The sequence below is a fragment of the Chiloscyllium plagiosum genome, unplaced genomic scaffold, assembly GCF_037043375.1.
Source record: "Chiloscyllium plagiosum isolate Xiang-an unplaced genomic scaffold, Cpla_swu_hap1 HiC_scaffold_40, whole genome shotgun sequence".
Lineage (NCBI taxonomy): Eukaryota > Metazoa > Chordata > Chondrichthyes > Orectolobiformes > Hemiscylliidae > Chiloscyllium > Chiloscyllium plagiosum.
This window is the reverse complement of record NW_028270178.1, coordinates 31,908,328-31,936,025: the sequence shown is the minus strand read 5'-3', so window position 1 is coordinate 31,936,025 and position 27,698 is coordinate 31,908,328. Positions and strand designations below refer to the sequence as shown.

Genomic DNA, 27,698 nt, shown 5'->3' with positions numbered 1-27,698 from the left:
CCCATTGTGCTATCACCTCCCCTGGGTCTGTGCTGCTGATGGGACAAGACCTATCCAGGAACAGGGATGGTGGTGTCAGGGACCTTGCCTGTAAGTTTAGGACTGTCTCAGGCTGTTGCTTGACTAGTCTGTGAGACAGCTCTCCCAATGTTGGCACGAGGTGCCCAATGATGGTGTGAAGGATTTTGCAGGATCAGCAGGGCTATTTCTGCTGTTGTCTTTTCCAGTGCCTCGATCATTGCCTGGTGTTCCACCTGGATTCACTTCATTGGGAGTTCTTCACTGTTGATACAAATGATTGGTTTCCTTGGCCATTGCTGTGGTTCTGGAGTCGCATGCAAGCCAGATCAGGTGAGGATGGCAGACTTCCTTCCCTGAAGGCCATTACTGAGCCAGGTGGGCTTTTCTTGATGAACGCCAATGATTTCATGGCCATCATTAAACTCTCATTCCAGATATGTATGGCACAGCAGCGACAAGGTGGCTTAGTGGTCAGCACTGCTACCTCACAGCGTTCAAGGGACCCAGGTTCGACTTCACCCTTGGGCAACCTTCTGAGTTGAGGTTGCACGCTCACCCTGTGTCTACGTGGATTTCCTCCCGCAGTCCAAAGATGTGGAGGTTAGGCGGTTTTTCATGTCAAGGCAGTGCAGGCTAGTTGGATTATAGTCATGGGAAATGCAGAGTTACAGGCATAGAGTGGGAGAGTGGGTCTGGGTGGGATTCTCTTCAGAAAGATCGGTGTGGACTCAATGGGCTGAGTGGCCTGTTCCCACACAATAGAATTCTATGATTGCACTTAAATTCCATCACCTGCAGTGGTGGGATTCAGACACACTTCCCCAGAACATTCCCTGGATCATAGAATTAACAGTGTAGCAACAGTTGGGTCCCAAGATCCTAGGACTGGATGAACAGTCTCGAGTCGAGTGTGGTGCTGTAAATGCACAGCTGGTCAGGCAGCATCAGGACAATCGATATTTTGAGCATGGGCTCTTCATCAGGAAGATGATGAAGGGTTTCTGCTTGAAATCTCGATTCTCCTGCTCCTCGGATGCTGCTTGGCCAGCTGTTTATCCAGCACCACACTCTTCGACTCTGATCTCCAGCATCTGCAGTTCCTCACTCTCTCCCTGGGTGAATAGTCTAGTGATAATACCAATAGACCATTATCTCCCCATGTCCCATCACCATGACACTTGAGAATGGATGTGGAGCATGCTGCCTGAGAGTGTTGTGGGGGAGGCAGGGTCACTCGAGGGGGTTAGGGTCTGGAAATTGCTGCCTCAGAGTGTGGGGGAGGCAGGGTCAATCGAGGGGTTAGGGTATGGAACACATTGAGTCTGCTCCTTCAGGCAATCAGAACCCTCTGCAGTGGAATTGCAGATAAGATGGAAAGTCAAGAATGTGGTGCTGAAAAAGAACAGCAGGTCAGACAGCTTCCGAGGAGCAGGAGAATCGATGTTTCGAGCATAAACCCTTCATCAGCAATGTGGCCTCACATTCTCAACTCTGATCTCCAGCATCTGCAGTCCTCACTTTCTCTAAGATAAACTGGAAAGGGAACGATTGACAGGAGACAGATGGTGATGGAGCTGGGGTGAGGTCAGTGGGAATATGGGGGAGAGATCTTTCCGAGATTCAGCGCTGTAAGGTTGGAAAGTGTGTGAGAATTTTGATTCAAGCTTAAATGTGTTTTTCAAAACATGTAAATTCCTGAAGCTTTCACAAGCTGATACTGTGTCATATAACACACTGCTCATCAAAGTTTTCTTGCCTCCGGCAATTCAAACAAGTTCTGTTTCTGTCGCGTAAGGAAATATCAGACACACATTGAAGAGGTGTCAGCCTGCATCCTCTCAGAGTCAGGTTGAGGCAGGCAGACAAAGTGACCTCATCCTCCCAGATTGAAAGAACCAATCTCAGCAGCAACCACTTGCTTTGTAATCAGCCTGCCTCAGTCCTGACCCTCCGACAGTGCGGTGCTCCCTCAGCACTGACCCTCCGACAGTGCGGCGCTCCCTCAGCACTGACCCTCCGAGAATGCGGCGCTCCCTCAGCACTGACCCTCTGACAGTGCGGTGCTTTCTCAGCACTGATCCTCTGACAGTGTGGCGCTCCCTCAGCACTGACCCTCTGATAGTGCAGCACTCCCTCAGCACCGACCCTCCGACAGTGCGGCGTTCCCTCAGCACTGACCCTATGATAGTGCAACGCTCCCTCAGTACTGACCCTCTGACAGTGCAGCACTTTCTCATCACTGACCCTTAAACAGTGCGGCGCTCACTCAGCACTGACCCTCTGACAGTGTGGTGCTCCCTCAGCACTGACCCTCCTACAGTGCGGCGCTCCCTCAGCACTGACTCTCTGACAGTGCAACGTTCCCTCAGCACTGACCCTCTGACAGTGCGGCCGTCCCTCAGCACTGACCCTCTGACAGTGCGGCAGTCCCTCAGTACTGACCCTCTGACAGTGCAGTACTGCCTCAGTACTGTCCCTCTGACAGTGCAGTACTGCCTCAGTACTGACCCTCTGACAGTGCGGCACACCTTCAGTACTGACCCTCTGACAGTGCAGTACTGCCTCAGTACTGACCCTCTGACAGTGCGGCACACCTTCAGTACTGACCCTCTGACAGTGCGGCAGTCCCTCAGCACTGACCCTCTGATTGTGCAGCGCTCCCTCAGTACTGACCCTCTGATAGTGCAGCGCTCCCTCAGTACTGACCCTCTGATAGTGCAGCGCTCCCTCAGTACTGACCCTCTGATAGTGCAGCGCTCCCTCAGTACTGACCCTCTGATAGTGCAGCGCTCCCTCAGTACTGACCCTCTGATAGTGCGGCGCTCCCTCAGTACTGACCCTCTGATAGTGCGGCGCTCCCTCAGTACTGACCCTCTGATAGTGCGGCACTCCCTCAGTACTGACCCTCAGACAGTGCTGCGCTCCCTCAGCACTGACCCTCTGACAATGCGGCGCTCCCTCAGCACTGACCCTCTGACAATGCGGCGCTCCCTCAGCACTGACCTGACAGTGCAGCAGTCTCTCAGTACTGACCCTTAGACAGTGCGGTGCCCCCTCAGTACTGTCCCTCCGACAGTGCGGTGCTCGCTCTGTAAGACCCTCTGACAGTGGGGCATTCCCACAGTACCTACCCTCCGAAATGCAGCACTCCCTCAGTACTGACTCACCGATAGTGTGGCACTCCCTCAGTACCGACCCTCTGACAGTGCGACACACCATCAGTACCGACCCTCTGACAGTGTGGCACTCCATCAGTACCAACTCTCTGACAGTGCAGCATTCCCTCAGTATTGACCCTTTGACAGTGCGGTGCTCCCTAAGCACTGATCCTCCGACAGCACAGCACTCCCTCAGCTGCTGTCATTCTTATTAATTTATCTGCGCAGTTCCCTTTTGCTGATACGATTCTCATTTCATTGTAATTCTTTTAATTTAAGTTAAACACAGTTGGTTCCGACCTAAGCTCCTCACTCTCTCACTGAACGTTATATTCTATCATGTTGTGATTAGTAAACCTTCCCCATTAACCATTACCAGATCCAATATACCACAATGCTATCCAACAGCTCCCAAATTACTGCCTGACCTTGCATCTTCATTTTATTTACATAGTTATTAATTTGTTTTTCTAAACTTTCTGACTGGTCCTTTAGTTTTTAATCTGTATAATATTTCTACAATTTACCTTTAATCTGAAAGTGACACGCAATAGTCTTTTTTAAAAGAATTCATTGACAGGATGAGGCATCTCTGACTAGACCAGCATTTATTGCCCATCCCTAATTGCCCAGAGGGCAGTTAAGAATCAACCACATTGCTGTGGGTCTGGAATCAAATATCAGCCAGAAGTTTCTTTTCCCACAGGGCACACCCCAGACAGGTTTTTCTGCCAATCGACAACGGATGCATGGTCACCATTTAGACCACGCAAACCAACCTCCACCCAATTGCCCTAACCAGTCTCAAACAGTGAACATAGAACGTAGAACGTTACAGCACGGTCCTCGATGTGCTGACCTGCAAAATTAATTTGATGCCCATCTAACCTACACCATTCCATTACTATCCATGTGTATATCCAATGCCCATTTTAATGCCCTTCACATTGGCGAGACTACTACTGTTGGAGGCAGGCCGTTCCATACCCCTACTACTCTCTGAGGAAAGAATCTACCCTTGATATCTGTCCTAAATTGAGGGGTGATAGATTTAAAGATCTATCCCCTCGTGCTAGCCTTCACTATCTGAGGAAAAAGGGTCTCACTGTCCACCCTATCTAACTCTCTGATTATTTTGTATGTCTCATTTAAGTTGCCTCTCAACCTTCTTCTCTCCAACGAAATCAGCCTCAGTTCCCTCAGGCTTTCCTCGTAAGATCTTCCCTCCATACTAGGCAACATCCCAGTAAATCTCCTCTGAACCCTTTCCAAAGCTTCCACATCCTTCGTGTAATGCGGTGACCAGAACTGTTCACAATACTCCAGGTGCGCCCTTACCAGTGTCATGTACAGCTGAAGCATGACCTCATGGCTCTGAAACTCAATCCCCCCAACCAATAAATGCCAACATACCGTATGTCTTCTTAACAGCCCTATCAACCTGTGTGGCAACTTTCAGGGATTTATGTACCTGGACACTGAAATCTCTCTGTTCATCTACACTGCCAAGAATTTTACCATTAGCCCAGTACTCTACATTCCTGTTACTTCTTCCGAAGTGAATCACCTCACACTTTTCTGCATTAAACTCCATTTGCCACTTCTCAGCCCATCTCTGTGTCTTATCTGTGTCCCACAATAACCCACAAATTCCTTCAGCACTATCCACAACTCTGCCTACTATAGTGTCATCTGCAAATTTACTAACCCATTCTTCTACGCCCACATCCAGATCACTGATAAAAATGACAAACAGCAGTGGTCCCAAAACAGATCCTTGTGGCACACCACTGATAACTGAGCTCCAGGATGAACATTTCCTATCAACCACCACACTCTGTCTTATTTCAGCGAGCCAATTTCTAATCCAAACCGCTAAATCACCTTCATCCCGAAACTCCTTATTTTGTGCAATAGCCTACTGTGTGGAACCTTATCAAATGCCTTACTGAAATCTATATACACCACATCAACCACTTTACCTTCATCCACCTGTTTTGTCACCTTCTCGAAGAACTCAGTAAGGTTAGTGAGGCACAACCCATCCTTCACAAAACCATGTTTACTATCCCTAATCAAATTATCCCTCTCTAAATGATTATAAATCCTATCTCTTATAACATTTGCCAACAACCAAAGTGAAGCTGACTGGCCTACAATTGCCAGGGTTGTCTCGATTCCCCTTCTTAAAAAAGGGAACAACATTTGCTGTCTTCTGGCACTACTCCTGTCAACAATGATGGCATTAGGTTCGAAACCAAAGGCTCCACAATCTCCTCCCGTGCTTCCAGAGAATCCTGTCCGGCCCTGGGGCCTTCTTTATTTTCAGATCTTCCAAAATTGCTAAAACCTCCTCTTTGTCATCCTCAAACCTATCCAATCTTGTTGCTGTGGTTCTGTTCGCTGAGCTGGAAGTTTTTGTTGCAAACGTTTCGTCCCCTGTCTAGGTGACATCCTCAGTGCTTGGGAGCCTCCTGTGAAGCGCTTCTGTGGTGTTTCCTCCGGCATTTATAGTGGCCTGTCCCTGCCACTTCCGGTTGTCAGTTTCAGCTGTCCGCTGTAGTAGCCAGTATATTGGGTCCAGGTCTATGTGTTTGTTGATGGAGTTTGTGGATGAGTGCAATGCTTCTAGGAATTCCCTGGCTGTTCTTTGTTTCGCTTGCCCTATAATGGTAATGTTGTCCCAGTCAAATTCATGTTGCTTGTCGTCTACGTGTGTGGCTACTAGGGATAGCTGGTCGTGTCGTTTCGTGGCTAGTTGATGTTCGTGGATGCGGATCGTTAGCTGTCTTCCTGTTTGTCCTATATAGTGTTTTGTGCAGTCCTTGCATGGGATTTTGTACAGTACATTAGTTTTGCTCATGCTGGGTATCGGGTCCTTCGTTCTGGTGAGTTGTTGCCTGAGTGTGGCTGTTGGTTTGTGTGCTGTTATAAGTCCTAGTGGTCGCAGTAGTCTGGCTGTCATTTCAGAGATGTTCTTGATGTATGGTAGTGTGGCTAGTCCTTTGGGTTGCGGCATGTCCTCGTTCCGTTGTCTTTCCCTTAGGCATCTGTTGATGAAATTGCGAGGATATCCGTTTTTGGCGAATACCTTGTATAGGTGTTCCTCTTTTTGCAGTTCTGGTGTGCTGCAGTGTGTTGTGGCCCTTTTGAATAGTGTCTTGATGCAACTTCGTTTGTGTGTATTGGGGTGGTTGCTTTCATAGTTCAGGACTTGGTCTGTGTGTGTGGCTTTCCTGTATACCTTTGTGGTGAATTCTCCGTTCGGTGTTCTCTGTACCATCGAGTCTAGGAATGGGAGTTGGTTGTCCTTTTCTTCTTCTCTCGTGAATCGGATTCCTGTGAGTGTGGAGTTGATGATCCGGTGTGTTTTCTCTATTTCCGTGTTTTTAACGATTACAAAGGTGTCATCAACATATCTGACCCAGAGTTTGGGTTGAATTTGTGGTAAGACTGTTTGTTCTAACCTTTGCATTACTGCTTCTGCTATAAGTCCCGAGATCGGTGAGCCCATGGGTGTTCCGTTGATTTGTTCGTATATCTGGTTGTTGAATGTGAAGTGTGTTGTGAGGCACAAGTCCAGTAGTTTAAGTATGCCGTCTTTGTTGATGGGTTCAAAGTCCTGTTGTCTGTTATGTCTGTTCAGCAGGTTGGCTATTGTTTCACTGGCTAGGTCTTTGTCAATAGAGGTGAACAGTGCCGTTATGACGAATGAGACCATGGTTTCTTCCTTGTCTATGTGTATATTTCTGATGATGTGCAAGAATTCCTGTGTTGATTGTATAGAGTGTCTGGATCCGCTGATCAGGCGTTTCAGTTTCTGTTGTAGTTCTTTGGCCAGTTTGTGTGATGGTGTCCCTGGTAGTGATCCTATGGGTCTGAGTGGGATGTCTGGTTTGTGCACTTTAGGTAGTCCATAGAATCTGGGGGTGTTGTTGCTTTCAGGTTTCATTCTTTGTAGGTCAGACCTGGTTATCTGTCCTTTTTTTGTAGGTTCCTCAGTGTGTTGTTTATCCTATTGGTGAGCTGTGGGGTGGGGTCAAACTCCCTCTTTTGGTAGGTGTTGCTATCTGCAAGTAGTTGTTGTGCTTTTTGGATGTACTCTGCTTTGTCCAGGATGACCGTCATTCTGCCTTTGTCTGCTGGTAGGATGATTATGTTCTTATCGTTTCTTAGTGATTTTAGTGCTTCCCTCTCCTTGGTGTTGAGGTTATGTGTTTGTCTTGTAGCCTGTATCTCCATATTTTCACGAACACTACCCTTTTCCAATGTAAATACTGATGAAAAGTATTCACTCAGTGCTTCCCCTATGTCCTCAGATTCCACACACAACTTCCCACTACTATCTTTCGTTGGCCCTAATCTTACTCTGGTCATTCTTTTATTCCTGATATACCTATAGAAGTCATTAGGGTTTTCCTTGATCCTATCTGCCAACAACTTCTCATGTCTCCTCCTGGCTCTTCTTGGCTCTCTTTACCTTTTCCTGGCTAACCTATAACTCTCAAGCCCCAAACTGAGTTTTCACATCTCATCTTCACAAAAGCCTTCCTCTTCCTCTTGACAAGAGCTTCAACTTCTTTAGAAAAACCAAGCCTCCTTCTCTCGACAACTACCTCTCTGCCGGATAGGCATATACGTATCAAGGACCCGCAGTAGCTATTCCTTGAATAAACTCCACATTTCAAGTGTCCATCTCCTGCAGTTTCCTTCCCCATCTTATGCATCCTAAATCTTGCCTAATCACACATAATTGCCTTTTACCCAGTTATACCTCTTTCCCTGCGGTATATACCTATCTCTTCCCATTCCTATTGTAAATATAACTGAATTATGGTCACTATTACCAAAGTGCTCACCTACCTTCAAATCTAATACCTGGCCGGGTTCATTACCCTGTACCAAATCCAATATGGCAGGGCCCCTTGTTGGCCTGTCTTCCTCCTGTGCCAAAAAAACCCTCCTGCATATATTGAAGAAAAACTGACCCATCTAAACTACTTGAACTATAGTATTGCCAGTCAATATTGGGGAAGATACAGTCCCCCGTAACAACTTCCCTGTTATTCTCACTCTTATCGAGAACCATCTTTTCTATCCTTTCCTCTACATCCCTGGAACTATTCAGAGGCCTGTAGAAAACTCCCAACAGGGTGACCTCTCCTTTCCTGTTTCTAACCTCAGCCCAAACTACCTGAGTGGATGAGTCCTCAAACGTTATCTCAGCTGCTGTAACACTACCCTTGATTAACAATGCCACACCCCTCCCTCTGTTACCATCTTCTCTGTTCTTGCTGAAACATCTAAATCCTGGAACCTGCAACAACCATTCCTGTCCCTCCTCTAGCCATGTCTCTGAAATGGCCACAACATCGAAGTCCCAGGTATCAACCCATGCTGCAAGTTCACCCACCTTACTCTGGATGCTCCTGGCGTTGAAGTACACACATTTCAAACCAACATCCTGATTGTCAGTGCCCTTTTACGACTTTGTAAACCTATCCCTGACCTCACTATCCTCAACCCTCCCGTGCACTGGAACTACAATTCAGGTTCCCACCCCCCTGCTGCATTAGTTTAAACCCTCCCAAAGAGCATTAGCAAATTTCCTCCCATCCCCAGGATATTGGTACCCCTCTGGTTCGGGCGAAGACCATCCTGTTTGTGGAGGTCCCACCTTCCCCAGAAAGAGACCCAATTATCCAAGAATCCAAAACCCTGCCTCCTGCACCATCCCTGCAGCCATGTGTTCAACTCTGCTCTCTCCCTGTTCCTCACTTCACTAGCATGTGGCACAGGCAACAAACCAGAGATAACAACTCTGTTTGTTCTCGCTCTAAACTTCCACCCTAGCTCCCTGAAGTTTTGCCTTAGATCCCCAACTCTCTTCCTACCTATGTCATTGGTGCCGTCTATATGGACCACAACTTGTGGCTGCTCTCCCCCCCCCTCAAAGAAAACATGATCAGACACTCACATCAAGATGGACTGTATGGAGTGTGGGGGTCGGATGGACCTGGTGGAATGGGGTGGTGCCCCTCACTTTGACAGGAGGTGGATGGGGGATGGTGGAAGGGAGCGTGAGGTGGAAGTGGTGTGAGCCAGTGCAGAGGTGTGCAAGGCAGGGTTGGGGTCGGTTGAAGGGAAGCGGTGATGTCGGCCAGTGGAAGGGCACCCCGAGGGGGATTTTGAGGGGCAGTGGAAGGTCCCCCGAGTGCCCTGAGTTGGGTTTGGGGAGCAGTAGATGGGTTCCCTGGGGGGTACGGTGGAATGGCCTCCTGCACGCCAGAAGGGGGACGGTTTGGGAAATGTCTAAGGGGATGCCAGTTATCTGGAAGAATAAAAGGGTGGTTATGGTCAGGAATTTTAAGTTTCTAAACATAGACTGGGACTGCCATAGTGTTAAGGGCTTAGATGGAGTGGAATTTATTAAATGTGTACAGGAAAGTTTTCCGATTCAATATGTGGATGTACCTACTAGAGAATGTGCAAAACTTGACTTGGGAAATAAGGCAGGCCACTGACTGAGGTGTCAGTTGGGGAGTACTTGGGGGCAGCAACCATAATTCTAGTAAATTTAAAATTGTAATGGAAAAAGATAGACCAGATTCAAAAGATGCAAGTTCTAAATTGGAGGAAGGCTAATTTTGACGGTATTGGGCAAGAACTTTCAAAAGCTGATTGGGGCAGATGTTCGCAGGTAAAGGGACGGCTGGAAAATGGGAAGCCTTTAGAAATAAGATAACGAGAATCCAGAGAAAGTATATTCCTGTCAGGGTGAAAGGAAAGGCTGGTAGGTATAGGGAATGCTGGATGACTAAAGAAATTGAGGGTTTGGTTAAGAAAAAGAAGGAAGCATATGCCAGGTGTAGATGAAATAGATGGAATGAATCTTTAGAAGAGTATAAAGGAAATAGGAGTATACTTAAGAGGGAAGTCAGGAGGGCAAAAAGGGGACATGAGATAGCTTTGGCAAATAGAATTAAGGAGAATCCAAAGGGTTTTTACAAATACATTAAGGACAAAAGGGTAACTGGGAGAGAATAGGGCCCCTCAAAGATCAGCAACTTATCGAGGTTTATAAAATCATGAGGGACATGGATAGGATAAATAGACAAAGTCTCTTCCCTGGAGTGGTGGAGTCCAGAACGAGAGGACATAGGTTTAGGGTGAGAGGGGAAAGATATAGAAGGGACCTAAGGGGCACATTTTTCATGCAGAGGGTGGTATGTGTATGGAATGAGCTGCCAGGGGAAGTGGTGGAGGCTGGTACAATTGCAACATTTAAAAGGCATTTGGATGGGTATATGAATAGGCAGGGTTTGGAGGGATATGGGTCGGGGGCTGGCAGGAGGGACTAGTTTAGAATGGGATATCTGGTCAGCATGGACGAGTTGGATCAAAGGGTCTGTTTCCGTGCTATATATCTCTATGACTCTATGACATCATGAACCTGGCACCTGGGAGGCGCACACCAGTCGTGAGAGAGGTTTGACAGAAATTTGGCAAGGAAATTCTGAGGGACTGTTGAGAATAATTGTCAAAATCAACAGAAATGATCAGTTGTGACAGTGAGAAATGTAATATTGATGGATGGAGCCCATGAAAGTTGAAGTGGTAACCAGTTCTTCTGCAGAATTAAATCTTAAGGGATGCCAGTTATTGAGGAGTTAATCATAACTCTGTCCATGGCTGTGTGGTCCGTAGAGACAAACATGCAGGGTCTGAAACAGATGCTGAACAGGGGAGCTTTCAGTTCTGCAGTGTGTTTTAGAGAGACACTGTGGGGTGCAGTATCATACCTTATCCAATCACTAATACAGACAATCAGATTAAGTTAATGACAAATTGCACTTTGGGGTAAATCTTGAGGCATCCTTGCAGAATCATGTGCAACCATGGGAAACTGGGCAGAGTACATGCGCACTGACTTCCAGCCCAGAACTGCCAAGTGAGGCCGTTCATTTGGAGTCTGCGAATCGATTGAGTCACACAGCCCTCTGAAGCAGCGGCTTTCCAAAGAAGCTGTTGCTCCAGGAAATATTGAAACAGTTAATCAATTAAGCTGTTCATTCCCAAACACGTCTGCTTGCCCTGCCGTCCACTCCCTGCCATGTTTGATATCAATTTTATTTTGATCGTCAGGACCCCAATGCTGACGGTGATCAGTTGATGAAGGTTTATGGTAAGCACAACACTCATGCAGTAGAATCACTTGGACCTACTGCGGAACTGCCCTTCGATTTATTTTGCTTAAGCATTTTCTTTAGAGCTGTTACTGGAGCAAGTGAGATTGATGCTGAGCTATCTGTCTCAGAGATAGAATCATAAAATCCCTACAGTGTGGAAACAGGCCATTTGGCCCATCAAGTCCGACAGACCCGGCTGATTCTCTGAAGAGTATCCCACCCATCCCCCGACCCAATTACTATACATTTCCCTGCCTAATGCACCTAACTTACACATTCCTGAACACTATGGGCAATTTAGCATGGCCAACCCATCCTAACCTGCACATCCCTGAACATTATGGGACAATTTAGAACAGCCAATCCACCCTAACCTACACATCCCTGAACACTATGGGATAATTTAGCACGGCCAGTACACCCAACTCAACTTCACCAACACATTCCACCCTGACCTTAAATTTACCTGGACCATCTCCGACACCTCCCTCTCCTTCCTGGACCTATCTCCATTAATGACGACTGACTTGACACCGACATTTTTTACAAACCCATCGACTCCCACAGCTACCTGGATTACACCTCTTCCCACCCTACCTTCTGCAAAAATGCCATCCCGTATTCCCAATTCCTCCACCTTCGCCATATCTGCTCCCAGGAGGACCAGTTCCAACATAGAACACACCAGATGGCCTCCTCCTTTAGAGACCGCAATTTCCCTTCCCATGTGGTTAAAGATGCCCTCCAATACATCTCGTCCACATCCCACACCTCCGCCCTCAGACCCCACCACTCCAACCATAACAAGGACAGAACCCCCCTGGTGGTCACCTTCCACCCTACCAACCTTCACATAAACCAAATCATCTGCCACCTCCAAACGGACCCCACCACCAGGGATATATTTCCCTCCCCATCCCTTTCCGCTTTCCACAAAGACAGTTCCCTCCGTGACTACCTGGTCAGGTCCACACACCCCCCAACAATCCACCCTCCTGTCCTGGCACCTCCCACTGCCACTGCAGGAATTGCAAAACCTGCGCCCACACCTCCTCCCTCACCTCTATCCAAGGCCCGAAAGGAGCCTTCCACATCCATCAAAGTTTTACTTGCACATTCAACAATATCATTTATTGGATCCGTTGCTCCCGATGCGGTCTCCTCCTACATTGGGGAGACTGGACGCTTCCTAGCAGAGCGCTTTAGGGAACATCTCTGGGACACCCGCATCAATCAACCCCACCGCCCTGTGGCCCAACATTTCAACTCTCCCTCCCACTCTGCCAAGGACATGGAGGTCCTGGGCCTGCTTCACCGCTGCTCCCTCACCACCCGACACCTGGAGGAAGAACACCTCATCTTCCGCCTCAGAACACTTCAACCCCAGGGCATCAATGTGGACTTCACCAGTTTCCTCATTTCCCCTCCCCCCACCTCACCCCAGTTCCAAACTTCCAGCTCAGCACCGTCCCCATGACCTGTCCTACCTGCCTATCTTCCTTTCCACTTATCCACTCCACCCTCCTCTCTGACCTATCATCTTCATCCCCTCCCCCACTCAACTATTGTACTCTATGCTACTTTCTCCCCACCCCCACCCTCCTCTCATTTATCTCTCCACCTTCAGGCTCTCTGCCTGTATTCTTGATGAAGGGCTTTTGCCCAAATCATCAATTTTCCTGCTCCTTGGATGCTGCCTGAACTGCTGTGCTTTTCCAGCACCACTCTACTCCAGAATCTGGTTTCCATGCTGTACATCTCTATGACTCTAAATCATCAAACCATCAAATATGAAGAGCAAACCCTCTGGGTTCTTCCAGAGCTCTCTCAGAACATTCTCAAAGTAAGGATACTGATCCAGTATCATATTCCTCAGGTTCACTCTACAGTTAATAGTATTTAAATCCTGGAATTTAAAACTGAATACAAATTGAAATTCTGGGTATATTTTCTCAGTGGGCCAATCATAAACAATCTTTTACACCATTACTGTTTTACCAATCCCTGGGATTCCGCTCACTGCTGCTCCCAGAGTTGGATTTTCTGTAAGAAAAGCTGCTGTAGAATAATTGATCAGTTCGGATTTTTTCTAGTTCATGACCGAAATGTTTCTCTCTCTACTCTTCATCGCTTCGGCCTTTTGCCATCAGCTCATGTTCTACAAGTGTCAGATCTCGAACGTGTGGAAATAACTGTTAGCTCAGCAGCTGGAAAATCTTCACCTTGTCCTTTATGAGGACAGTGTTCACTCTCAGTGTTTCAGTTTGGACAAGGAGTGTCTCCTTGCGTTTCTGCTGAGCACCTTCAATTAGAACAGATGGAAAGTAGTTCCCAATGTCGCTTATATTAACATCAAAGAAAACTAAAGTTCTTAATTTGTTTTCACTTGTCAGTGAAAATTTGCGTTTACTGCACAGATTCAGTATAGGCATATTTAGAAGTTAAACCTCTGTTCATGTAAATTTCACTTGAAGGTGGAGGACAGTTAAGAAAACAATAAATTATTTTAGTTTTTTGTTATTACTAAATATGGAGATTTCTACAAAAGTGATATATTAACCATGAGAGGGACATTATGATTAAATTGAAAAAGAATTACACGACAGTACAGTTCTCATTTCCACATAATAAGCACGAAACAGATATAGTTCAAAAACATTGTAACAGAAGTGGTAAGTTATCTTCATCATGAATATGATTAATGGACAGTACATAGAAAGTGGAGGGAAGTGGAGATTTTCATTTGGAAGTGAAGATGGTCACCAAATTACCACTGATTTTCACAACTTTTCATGGTCCTATTATTCATGGTGTAGTCCTTAATAGCCTTCTGCACCACTCACTATATAACCACACACCAATTTTCCAAGTTTAGTTCCATTTGCCATTGCTCTGCAGAGCTGACCAATCTTTTGATACTCTCATCCAGTTTACACTCTCCTCCCTACTGACCACCTGATCAATTTTCATGTCATATGCAAACTTCTTGATCATATCACCGGCATTTCTTTGGAAAATCCTGAAAATACAACATGTATAGTGAAGATCTGAACCCCCCTAAAGGATCTGACCCCCTTAGATTTTGCCTTGGGTTCATATACATTGTTCATAGGCAGACATGGAGCATGGCCACTTGGTAATAACCAACGGAATAACATAACGCATTCATTCATACCATCTCATCCTATCACGATTTCTTGTAAACAACCTGTTCTTAGAATCATGCCTTGTGGATGGGGTTAAACCGTTACTTCTGTATTTTTATCACGTTTGATCAGTCTGTGGAATCTTGTTTCTGTCTGGTTCAGTGCAATCTAATTTAGCATTTTGTGCAATTCCTTTAGCCATTTTGTCCCAAATGCTCACATCCTCAATCCCCCAACTTTGATTGCACTGCGGCGATCTGGAGCAAGTCTATATCACTGAGGGAGCTCATAAGCTTAGCAATTAAACACTTAACAATAGCAATACCAACAAACAGACAGAGGAGAGAATGATTCCGATATCCATTGCTAAATTGATAAGCCAATTGTACCAAGAGTCTAATTCCTAGTTTCCCAACTGGTCGCTTCAGTCATTCTGTCAAGGAACACCTGGATCTCGCCTTGTATCTTAGTAATATTGCCAGTGCGATCGGGAATGCCCATAATGTATTTATCTTGGACAATTGTACAGACCCTGCCTTCCCACGCTAGTATATACTCTAAGGCAAACCTGGATTCTGCATAGAATTAAGATGCAGATCTGATATTCCCAGTTAATCTGCTCCAGGGCCTCTTTGGTCTTATTTCCTCGAATGGTCAGGTGCAAATGAGGTAATTGCGGTTCTTTTGACTTATTTACCCTACCAATCCTCCCAAATTCAGGATACTCAGGATTACCCTGCATATTGAATGTCCTGTATTGCCACCCAGTCCCTTGGGATCCTTCCAATTGGAGCAAAAGTTGGCTGAGACCAACCGCTGCACCCTCCTCAGATGAAGGTTCCATCGACTTGTCCACTGGCCATGAAAAGGTATTGTTGTGGGAACAAGGGCTTCGATAGCAACCTTATGGGGAACATCTTTACCATCAAGGACAAGAAAATTGGTAGCTTTAACTTGGCTGAACAAATAACAGCCTGATTTGGTATATATGAGGGAGGGTTTGTTAAAATAGGTTACAGCAAGGGTTCTGGTCAGGAGTAAAGGGCCAACATTGTGTCATGTGAGCACCATAAGAAGTGGGCAAAGTGACTGTTGAGTGCTTGCACTGTATGGTGGGACAATGGTCCTCAGAATTCTGTTCCCATTAGGCTCTCCCTTAGCTCTTAGTCTTGGCAACAGTATCAGATTTTGAGAAGAGAAAAGACCTATAAATGTGCAATCTCCCCCAGCCAGTGGAATTCAAGCTGTTTGTATGCATGTGCAGGAGGTATAAGGCCCCTTTGTCTTACATGAGTGGGAGAGACAAGTCTCAAATAGGCAGAAGATGTTATGTGGAGCACGAACAATTCCACACCCATAACCGGTTTCATTAAAGCAATTCTCATATGACCCTGCAGTAGAGTTAAAAGACATCAGCAAACTTGTGGCAGGAGGGCCAACATGGTTTTGGAAAGTGATATTTCTCTTCGGAGGGTTGGCAGTCGGAAGTCTGATGAACAGATTGGGATCGGGACTGGGGACGGGGCAAGTAAGTCATCTACTGATAGACAGAAGTAACATCCTACTGACTCTGGGATGAAGAGTGTCCTGTGGGCCTGGACAAATAAGTTGTTTGTGGATTGAAGAGTTTCCCCTATTAGGCTTCTCTTTTCTCGAATAGACTTGTCCTGCAAAAAGACATGGTGCTCCCAGACTTCCTTAAAACATGTACCATAGTAATGGGGTTGATCATTTCTATCCTCACTAGGCTTACGTCTGCAGATAAAATCAAAAATACAGGTTTGGTACCGACATGGTAATTTCCACTGATTTCTACTGTCCATATGGACCATATGGTCTTTCTGATGTAAGAGTCCATTGCAATAATCAATCTTAGTCATGTTTCACATGTCGAAGGAATCTGGTCTGGTGCACTGGACGACAGCTCCTCAACATAGGTGGTAGATAATCTCGGATCGTTCCGGATCACATCGATTCTTTTGTGGCTTTCCCATCAGGATGTCGTGTGTGATCAAACAGGTCAGTAAGTAGGCAAATCCCCACATGTCTCTCCTCTTAGTTCAAGTATCTGCAATAAGAATAGCATTAAAACAACAGCAAAATTCAAAAAACCAAATGAATGGGATCTCAGTTTCCTAGGATTCCAGTATTCTCTCCTCCTCTTCCTCCTTTTGATTGGTGCGGTCAATCAACTTACAATGGTGCAGGTGGACCCACGCCGAGTGACCAGCCACTTTGGCCACCATAGGGGTGGTAAGTAAAACCTGGAAGGGGCCAACCCAACGAGGTTGGAGACCTTTGCGAGTCCAGTTCTTGACAAGCACAAGCGAACCAGGCTCCACCTGTGAGGAGACTGAGAGGGAGGAAACATCGCCATAGGCCGCACGAACATGGAAATGAAAATCACGCCTGACGTTAGATGGAGCAAGAACAGAAACAATCATTTCTTCGATCACGTGGTGGTGGAAATGGACTGAAGAGGGAACCAATTCATTCCAAGGAGTATGGACTGGGCAACCGTAGAGAATCTCAGCTGGAGACAGTTGTGTCTTGCCCGCAGGCATGGATTGCATCTAGAATAAGGCCAAAGAGAGCAGCATAACCCAGGAGAGGACAGTCTCAGCCATTATTTTGGCAAGTTTAGTCTTAAGAGTCAAGTTAAAAACATTCAACAAGGCCGCTGCCCGAGGACGATAAGCACAATGCAGTGCCAATGAATAGAAAGCTGGGAACAGAGTTCTTCATTAATATAACCTATAAATTACAGTCCATTGTCCAAGCTAATGCAAGCAGGTATACCAAAACAGGGAATAATTTCCTTAAGCAAAATCTTCTCCACGGTCTCAGCAGTAGTGTTAGTAGGGTAGGCTTCGATCCACTTAGAAAAGACAACAATAACAAAAACATATTTATAACACTGGCATTTAATCAACTCAATGTAGTCCAGTTGGAGTATCTCAAAAGGGCTGCCAGGCAAAGGGTATAAACCCTTGCCCACAGGGAACGCCGTTGCCAGGGTTTGCTCCAGACAGATCAAGCAACAGTCACTAACCCTCTGAGCCAATAAAAGGTGTTCACAAGTAAGTCCCTGATCGCTCTGGTGCCACCATGAGTTGCACAATGAACACATTCAATAACCCATAGAACAAGAGCATCAGACATATAAATTTGACTCTCAGGAATAGTCCAGAGTTGAGCAGGGTCATGCAAACAGCCCAACTCTGACCATAACAGCTTCTCAGTGTCAGGGGCGTTCCCCTGAAGTTTAACAACATCTGGGGATGGTTGGCATTAATTCATCTAAAGTAGTTTGGTTTTTGTTAGAATTTGTAGGCTGCCTCATCATTCTGCCCACAACCATAAGATCCCCTTTAGAGGCTGCTTTTGCTGCCACATCTGCCAAATGGTTGCCAATGTCAAACTAAACCTTCGCTATTACTATGGGCAGTACATTTAATAAATTTGTCAGCTGTAAGATTTACTTGAGAACCTCTTGATCTGTCTTCCTTTTCCCTTTCTATTTTGTAGCATTCTATTTTGGTCCCCCAAAAGTCTCCTAACTCATCTGCACTCTTGAAACTGCAAGACTACTATTCCAAAATTCATTGTTGAGTGAGCCATAATTTCTTCAGATCAAACTCTGGAAATTTAAAGCCATCATCCACTGTCAGGCTGTAGTTTTTATTTTGGTACTTGGTGGACTTTGAACTGAAACCCCAGCTTCACATCCTTTCTATCAGAGGTTGTTTAATTGCACCTCTGCATCTTTCTCAGTAATTTGTCACTGAAACTGCTGTACATTATACTGTTGTCACTTCCAGACTTGACCTCAGCAGTGAGTACTAGTTGACTATCAACAGTATCCACACTGAGTTATATTGTCTTTTGGTTTAAATGGAATTTGATGGGACCTTCCATGAAGAATAGCAATGCCTCAGCACCCAAGGTCTGTGCAATCCAATCAGAAAGAATCTCAAGTAACATGCTGTCAGAGGAAGTGGTGGAGACAGGTACCATTATGACATTTAGAAAGCACCTGGATGGATGCACGAATAGGAAAGGTTGTGAGGGATGTGGGCCAAAAGCTGGCAAATGGGAAGAGATCAGTTTAGGTTATCTAATCAGTATGGATAAGTTGGACCAATGGGTCTATGTCTAAGCTGTATATCTCCAAGTCACAGAAACACCTCTCCACCATCTCCCTCTATTCTGCCTTTCATTCAATTTTGTATCCAATGTGCCAGTCTGCTTTGCATCCCATGAGCTTTTACTGGACCAGTCTTCAATGAGGAACAAAATAGTGAGAGAACACAAGGGGGCTGCTGGGAAAGAGCGAACTGATGTATTTGGGCAGCGGCTGAACCAGAGACACTACACGTGTAGTCTCTCCCACCCATTCTCCTCCTCTAACCAAAACAAATATTGGATTTGGATTCTATACCATGAACAAATCAAAAGCATCTCTTCCTTGTGTAAAATCATATTTACATACATTTGAGGTACCCGGAGGGTCCGATGACTGAATGGACCCCCGTTTAACTCAGCACAAAGACCTCAGACAGTGGGTCTTTCTGCACTGCTCTTTGGCGGCAGCTGCCCCAAGCTTTCATGTGTCCCTCAGCACGTTCTGCACCTTGGAATGGGCTTGTCGGAAACACTCAGTCAAGGTCGACTCTTTCTTCTGGAATACTAACATATTTCGAGCCGACCAAAGAGCATCTTTCACTGAATTGATGGTTCTTCAGGTGCAGTTGATGTTTATCTCAGTGTGCGTCCCAGGGAACGGTCTGTAGAGCACAGAATCCTGCGTCACGGAGCTGCTCGTGACGGAGTCTCTATAAAAACCTTTCTCCAGACCTCCTATGCAATGGCACGTTCAACAAGGTTGTGGGACGGCCTCAACCCTCCCACAGCCGCTTCGCGGGCAGCATGTGGTGGTGCATGCAGTCATGTTGTACAAGATGGATCGCCACAGGTAGTGCCCTATTTACCACCAGTCAAGCAATGTCTTGGTGCTTGTTGGAAAGTTCTGGTGATGAGGTATTCTGCCAAACGACATTGACAGTTTGCTCAGGGAACCACGCGACAGGACTCACTATCTTTTCCTGCAGGGTCTTGTGGATGCGATACGCTGACCACGTCCTGATGGATTTATGGTCAAAGGTGTTTTTCTTTACAAATTTCTACACCATCAACAGGTGATGTGGAATGGTCCAACTACTTGGAGCATTCAGTGGCAATGAGCCCAGTGCCATCTTGGCAATAGTGGGAACAGGTAGAACCTCAGTACATAGTGACATTTGGTGTTTGCATACCGATACTAAGTGGCTATCAATTGGAGGGTGGTATTGAGTATGTTCTCCACGCTCTTATCCAGAGTTTTGCATATGGGGTCCCTGTGGACCTGGTCCAACTTAGAGAAAGTGAGAGAAAGTGGAAGCTGGCTCAGAAGATTGCAACGATGCAGGTCGTGGGAATCGGCCAACCTGCGCTACCTACAACAACAGTGAGAGTACCTCGCACCTGATGACCAATTGAGAGGGACTGCTGCTCCCAAATGTCCAGTTTCTGCCTCTCCTTGCTGGTGCGCTCCCCCCAAGATTTTGTGCACGCCCCGGCCCCTCTGATCCACATTGCCAGCACCTCAGGTAATCTGTTCTGATGGTGAAGGGGACAAAGATCAATCGATCCAGTTCCCAATGGACACGGCCTTGCTCTTGCCTTGATTTACGTTGACTCCTCAGGTCAGTTCGAACTGCTTGCAGATGCCCATGAGTCTGCGCACTGACAGTGGGATATGATGTTATGGAGTACGCCAGACCACTCAAAACATTCTTAAGCTGGCAACCCAGACCGTAACTTTGAAATTTGTTTTGGTAAGTGAACAGTGAAAATAACCCGGAGTGAGGTAGCTAGGTTGACTACTAGATGTTAAAACAGACAGAAATTTATTCATTTTTAACTCTTAGTAGTCAACACACACAAATACAGTATATAAACATGCACAACCACAAGCAATTCAGGCCACTGTACACCCACTACCGAACATCTCCATATCTCATTCCAGTCTCAGTAATGCATCGGCAGTCACATTTTCGCGACCTGCCAAGTGCACAATTGTCAAACTGAATGGCTGCAACAGCAAGCTCCATCTAACCTATCTGACATTTTTGTCCTTAAATTTTTTCATAAATGTCAATGTTGTGATCACTGTATATGACTGTCTCAGATGCACTGCTGGTAATATAAACACTGAAATGTTGTGATGCCAACACCAAGCTTAAAGTCTCTTTCTCCACCATTGAAAATTTCTGTTGATGAACATTCAACTTCCTGGAAAAATACCCAATGGGTTTTTCTATTCCCTCGTCATCCTCCTGTTTTAAAATAATTCATAGAGATCTGTATCTCATCTTTAAGGTTATAAAGTAACACACTGTTTTCAAACATTCTAACATAGCAAAAAAAAAGACCATTTGAAACAAGTGCCTATAAAATGTTTAGAAAGAGTTGGTAAGCAACAGCTTGCTTGACCAAAGCATGCAAGTGAGAACGTTAGACATTATCCTATTTCCAAACAGAAGTGAAAAGGCCTTCAAGGCATTGGAAATGAGGCAAGAAACCGAGTGTTGACTTACTCGCTAAGCTGAACCAGAAAACGTGAGCTGGAGAACACCCATAAAGTTGCTGCTCTATTTTAATAGGTGTTAATTATAATCCCAATAATGCTTCCTGGTTTCTGCACTAGACTATCTCCTGCTGTCTATTACATTAAAGATTCAAATGAACAAATTAATATTGTGATTTGAGTTTAAATTTTGTAAGACCAGTTGAAACTTACAAACTGCTATAGCAGAGATCAAGTGGATGTAACATAGTAGGGAGAAGGTGGTGGTGGTGGTGCTTACCCTGACAGAATGCTAATTAGCTTTCTTCATGCATTGACGGGCATTCCTCCATCGCAGAGAGGTACCATTGATCCAGGTGCTGGCTTCAGAGCAGTCTGGCAGATTTTGGTGATGTGGCCTCTTTGGCCAGTCCCGAGGGAAAAGGGTGTCTCTCCTCCAGCATGTTCCTGTCCACCAGGATCTCCAGGTCCCTGCTTTTAAAGTAAGGTATAACTTCCCCTTGTCTGCCACAGGCAGCAGCTCTGGTCTGCGAGCACTTGACTGATGACACAACAATCTTTTTAAATACGTTCCCGATGTCAAATATCCTGAAATTTCATGGCAGTATCAAGTATATTTGGCTACAGCAAGTGGGAGAATTGAGCTAGCATTGGACAAGATGCATGCCTTAGGTTTGTGGTAAGTAGTTAATGAAGCAGTTTTGGGATGAACACACTGGAAAACCTGCCGGATGGAGTAAAGCCCTCGATGAAGATGACACTTAGTCGTTTCTGGCAAGATTCACTCTGAGGATTTTAAGGTATCCTCATTGTTCAGCAGAGTAAATGATTGGTGTGTTTACCTTTTGGAGGTGTTGAGACATTAGGTGCTGATTGTGAGAACCAAAAGCCCAAGCGTCAGGGAACTGGTGGAGTGTTTCATGCAGTTTCAGATAGCAAGGTAAAAAAAAATACATTTCCACGATTGTTCCCAATTGAATTGACCATAAAACAGTATTTAAATAAATGTAAATAGCTTTGATCACAGTTGATTGAGCTGTTAAACTGGGGGATGGGGTGGGGGGTGGTTTATATCTATTTTAAAGTTGTAAAAAATGCACATTTGTCAGAGGATAAAGTCATGATACAAATCTCAAATTGCAAGCAGAGCAGGGAGCTGGAGAAGCATAGCAAGTCTGACAGCATTCTCACTGTTTTCTCGCTACGGGTGCTGTCCGACTTGCTCAGTTTCTCCAGCAGTCTGTTTCTGTTTGAGATTTTCAGCATCAGCAGTGCGTTGTGTTTATTTTAGTTTCAAATTACAAGGATCAGCTCCAATTACCAAATTCTGATTGGTGGCTGAAAACCAGGGACAACTTAGGCTTGGTGACAGTGATTTTATGTCGATTGCAAATGGAAATGGAGAATCTGCATTTCAAGGTAAGTTTCATGTAATTTCCCAGCCTATATTCTGTATTTAACTTTAATCTTCCATTTCAAGGCCATTTTTTCATGTTAGGGTTATGTTGCATTGGCTGTTATAACCATTGCTTTATCTTATAGCAATGGCATTTGCTCAGAGTGCCCTCAGACAGTGTCTGGGCTAGTCTTTTTCACAGGGAGGTAGCAAGATCAAACCACTCCTACTCTGTATCCTACTTTTATTTTTAACAGGCATTTTGAGTGAGGTGAATCAGTGTGTTATCCTGGACTACTGTGATGGAGATGGTATCTCATCCTCTGTGGTTATTTACCATAACACGTATCATGTGTCTTTTGTGAAAGTTTTCAATTTTGAAATTGTTGAGAACAAGGTTCAGGAACTCTGACAGTTCTCAATCGGCAGGGTTTAACTCGTCCTACTCCTTGACACCTGAAATTTAGAAAACTCCCTTTAGAGTTTGGCTGAAACTCAATCATCAATTAATCGGTTTGGATTTTTCACATTGCTCCAGATCAAAATACCTATCAATAATGTTGCAACAAATCAGGACATTATAAGTATATATTTTTCAGATTTTTATAGTTTAACTCAGTGAAGACTTATCAAGCCTGTTCAATTTGGTTTGACCAGAAATGGTGTCATTTTTCTAAATAAAGACTTATTAAGTCAAGGTTAATTTAATCAATGGGTGGAACTAAGGGACAAGTAAGATCAGACAAAGTAAGCGACAAAGAGAGATCAGCTGAAATGATCAGACGCAGAACTTAATAGCAGAAAGTATGCAGTGATAGAAAATGCTATAGGATTGAAGTGATTATACCTTCTTAACCCTATCTGAGTCTCTCTGCATTTGTTCTTTTTGCTTCCTATTGCGTCTTCTGTCTCAAATTCACCTCTTTGTGGCTACAGCCGTCGATTGTAGTGCCAGACATGAGCTAAAATGGTCAGTTCGACACTGGAACATCTGATTCAACCTGCTCATATTCACCACTATCACTCTGAACTTTTAGGAGGGATCGACCATTTCTCATGGAGAGTGTTTAATAGTTGCTTAGTCTGAATTGAATTCTAATCAGCTTACAACAGAGGTCATGTGACTATGCAAGGCACAAGTGTATAGTGTACTTACAAACACATTTCTCCAAACAACCCCTCTTTTCACAAATAAAATGAAAAAAAAGTGCTTGCAGTGTCATTCACAGTTACAACTAATCTAATGTATATGATCAATAAAGAAAATGATTACTCATGACCAAAAACTGTATGTTCATACCAGCCAGATCTACTTTCATCACAGAGTCATACAGTGAGGAAACAGACTTTTGGTCCAACAAACCCATGCTGACCAATCCCAAACTAATCTAGTTCCATTTGCCTGAGCTTGGCCCATATCCCTACAAATATTTCTTAATCATTTACTTATCCAAATGTCTTTTAAATGTTGTAACTGTACCTGCATCCACCACATCCCCTGGAAGTTCATTCCACAAGGTAAACACTCTATGTAAAAAGATAGCCCCCATGTCTTTTTATAATATTTCTTCCGCAAACTTAAAAATATACCCCCTCATCTTGAAATGTCCCACCCCAGGGGTAAGGCACTTGCTGTTCACCTCATTTAAACCCTTCATGATTTTATAAACCTCTATACATCATGCTGCGATCTCCTAGGCTCCAGTGAACAAAGTCCCAACCTAACCAACCTCTCCGCATAACTCAAGCCCTCCATTCCTGGCAGCATCCTAGTTAATCTCTTCTGAACCCTTGCCAGCTCAATAATATCCGTCTAATAACGGGGAGGCCAAAACTGGACACCAGAAGAGGACTCATCAATGTCCTGTATGATGTTAACATAATATCCCAAATTCTATATTAAAAGTCCAAGCAACAAAGGCAAGCATGCTAAATGCTGCCTTAACCACCCAAGCTATATGTGGTGCAAACTTCAAAGGATTATTTACCCTGGATCTCTCTGATCAATTCAACCCTATTGAAGGTCCTCCTTCCAACTGTTTCACTCATGCCCTTATTTGTTTTCCCAAAATGCAATACTTGTTGTTTTTCCAAATTAAGCTGTATCTGCCAATCAGCCAGCTCATTGAGTCCCTGCACATGCATTTCATTCATAATTTTTAAATCCATTCAGGTTTTTAAAGGCATTCATGAGAGTTAATATTGATTAGTGTGAAAACTATTTCTTGTCCTGTGCCCCAATATCCCACAGCACGACCTTAGTAATAAGCTTGGGTGCACATTCATATGATGAAGACAAATTAGCCAAGAACCTTTTTAGATAGCTCATAGATCTAAAGCTTTTATATCTATTGGTCACTGCATCTCAGGATCTAAACAAAGATCTTTTGCTGATGATTTTTGTGCTTGGTTTCAGGCATTGTTCATTGCACTTATTCTTGTTCAGCTTCAGGTTCGTCTAATACTGTCATTGTATCAACTATTATCTCTGGGTCAAACAGTTGTACTGGATCCAAGTCATGGTCTGCAATGGCTTCTTTTCTCATATCTCCACATCCATGGACTAGGAGATCATTCATGAAACCTTCTACTCGTGAAAGATCACTAACTATTTCAGACTCTGTGTGTGATATCCTTCGTGAGCTATGGAAATGCCAAATGACATTCACAACCATCTGCATCTCCCAAACAAAAGGTGATAAATGACAGAAGATGGTAAATGACAGACAAGGAAGTGATTGTCTTTGCCTCTTGTAGGTGTGATAGCTTTTGATCAGCATTTTCCTCATTGTTAGGTTTCTGTTCACAATTGGCAGGATCCTGATACAGTGTCAGAGAGTCTTCCAGCCGAGAGACAGGTCCTTTGGCCCAAACTGGTCCATGCTGACCAAAATGTCCATTTACGCTAACCCCATTTCCCTGCACTTGGCTCATATCCTTCTAAATCTTTCCGATCCATGTATTTATCCAAACACGTTTTAAGTGTTGTTACTGTGCCTGCCTCAATAGCGTCCACTGGCAGTTCATTCCATATGCGTACCACGCTCTGTGTATAAAGGTTGTCCCTCAGGCTCCCTTTTGTTCATTCCCCTCTAACCTTAAACTGTTGCTCTCTTATCCTTGATTCTTCAACCCTGTGAAAAAGACTGAGTGCAGTCACCCTATCCATGCCTCTCATGATCTTATATACCTCTAAAAAGAATCCTAGTTGGTCCAACCTCTCCCTACAACTCAGACAGTTGAGTCCTGGCAACACCCTTACAAATTTCTTCTGCACTCTTTCCAATTTAATAACATCCTTCTTGTAGCAAGATGACCAAAACTGAACACAATACTCCAAGTGTGGCCTCACTAACATCCTATACAACTGCAACGTAACTTCCCAACTTCTACACTCAGTGCTCTGACTGATGAAGGCCAGTGTGCCAAAAGCCTTTTTCACTGGTCAGTCTAGCTGTGACTCCACTTTCAGAGAACCGTACACCTGAACTCCAAGGTCCCTCTGTTGTACTACACTCCTTCAGGCTCTACTATTCAACATGAAACTCCTACCTTGACTTGACTTTTCAAAATTCAAGACCTTGCACTTATCTAAATAAAACTGCATTTGCCATTTCTCGGCTGAGGTCCCCAGCCAATCAAGATCCTGCTGCAATTTCTGATAAATTTCCTCACTATCCACATTACTGCCTATTCTAGTGTCATCTGCAAACTTAATAATCATGCCTTGTACATTCTCATCCAATTCATTGACATAGATAGCAAACAGCAATGGGTCCAGCATCGACTCCTGAGGCACTCCATGAGTCACAGGCCTCCAGTCCGACAAGCATCCTTCCAGTATTACCCTCTACTCCCGACCATCAAACCAATTGTGTATCCAATGTGTCAACTCGCCCTAGTTTCCATCGAACCTTCCAGAGCAATCTAACCTTCCAGAAGAGCCTTCCATGTGGAATCTTATCAAATGTCTTACTGAAATCCATATAGACAACGTTTACCGCCCTGCTCTAATCAACCTTCCTGACCACTTCTTCAAAGAACTCTGTGGGGCATAATCTCCCATTCACAAAGCCATGCTGATTGCTCTTGATCTCTTTCCAAATACACGTCTCCCTTTTCTCTCTGAATCTTTTCAAGTAATTTATCCACCACAGATGTTAGATTTACTGGCCTGTAGTTCCCAGGTTTTTCTTTGCAGCCCTTCTTGAATAACACACCATCTGCTACCCTCCAGTCTTCTGGGTCCTCACCCATGGATAAAAATGATGCAAAAATATCAGCTAGGGTCCCCACAATTTCTTTAGAACCCCAAAAATGTTCTAGAACAGAATCCTTAATTCTGTTTAACCCAGTGTTGTTTATATATTGGACTGTTACTCAGTAAACATTACTGACTGTATCATATTTGATTATGAAGCTGCTAAAGCTGATAAAGTCCGATGAGAGTTGCAGCTTGTGAAATGTAAGGATGCAGCACCAACCTTGTGGAAAGTCTAGGTGATAGTTTGAGAATTTTGGTCCTTAATAGTGAAGAAATGTAACTTTTGAGTGGGATAGCAGATTCATAGAAAGGTTTTAACTGTGTCTCTCACTCGCAGATTGGACATGATTTTACATGCCGTAACTGGGTGTGGTCTTGGCAGAGTCAAATGTAAAGTGAGCTAGGTGCACACCCCACCACTTTCTCATTCACTGCTACACACCCCATAATGCACTAGTATGCACCCATTAAAATAAAGATCCCATCTACCATGTTTTAAACAAATGACTCAGGGGCAAATGAGATTGTTACCAAGTCAATTGTTCTCTAACATACACTGTCGATCATCATAATGCAGTTGCTGGCAAGCTGGATTCATCCAGCCTTTTTTATGAATAATTTTTAAAGTGTGGGAGATAAGGGTTTATAATATTTGTGGGGCTGTCCTTCACATGCTAGGTTACCCTCTTGAAGATAATAATTCTCTTTCCTCCTACTCTCCACAACCCACTTTCCTCACTTACGCCCTGATAATTGAGTTGATCCATACATTTTTTTTCCATCACCCCATCAGCAAGAAAGGACAAAAGATGGGAATCTGTAAGGATGGCAAGTCGGCAGGGTAAAGAAAAGGGAGATAGGAATGCCTCAAACTCTCCCCTTGAAGTCAAAAAGGA

The 27,698-nt window shown here is 44.7% G+C and overlaps 1 protein-coding gene across 4 annotated transcripts in view; it reads left to right on the top strand.

The window, feature by feature from the left end:
- The first annotated feature begins 238 nt into the window (after positions 1–238).
- Positions 239–27,698, top strand: part of LOC122544130 (NACHT, LRR and PYD domains-containing protein 3-like) — a 65,885-nt gene continuing 38,425 nt past the window's right edge. For 2 of the 4 annotated variants that reach the window (XM_087981749.1, XM_043683168.2), the window contains exon 1: positions 22,492–22,561. The gene's annotated coding sequence lies outside the window, so the exon portion shown is untranslated. Of the gene's footprint in view, positions 352–21,775; positions 21,822–22,491; positions 22,562–27,698 lie in introns of those variants that run through there. The other 2 variants (XM_087981747.1, XM_087981748.1) reach the window with 2 other exon arrangements.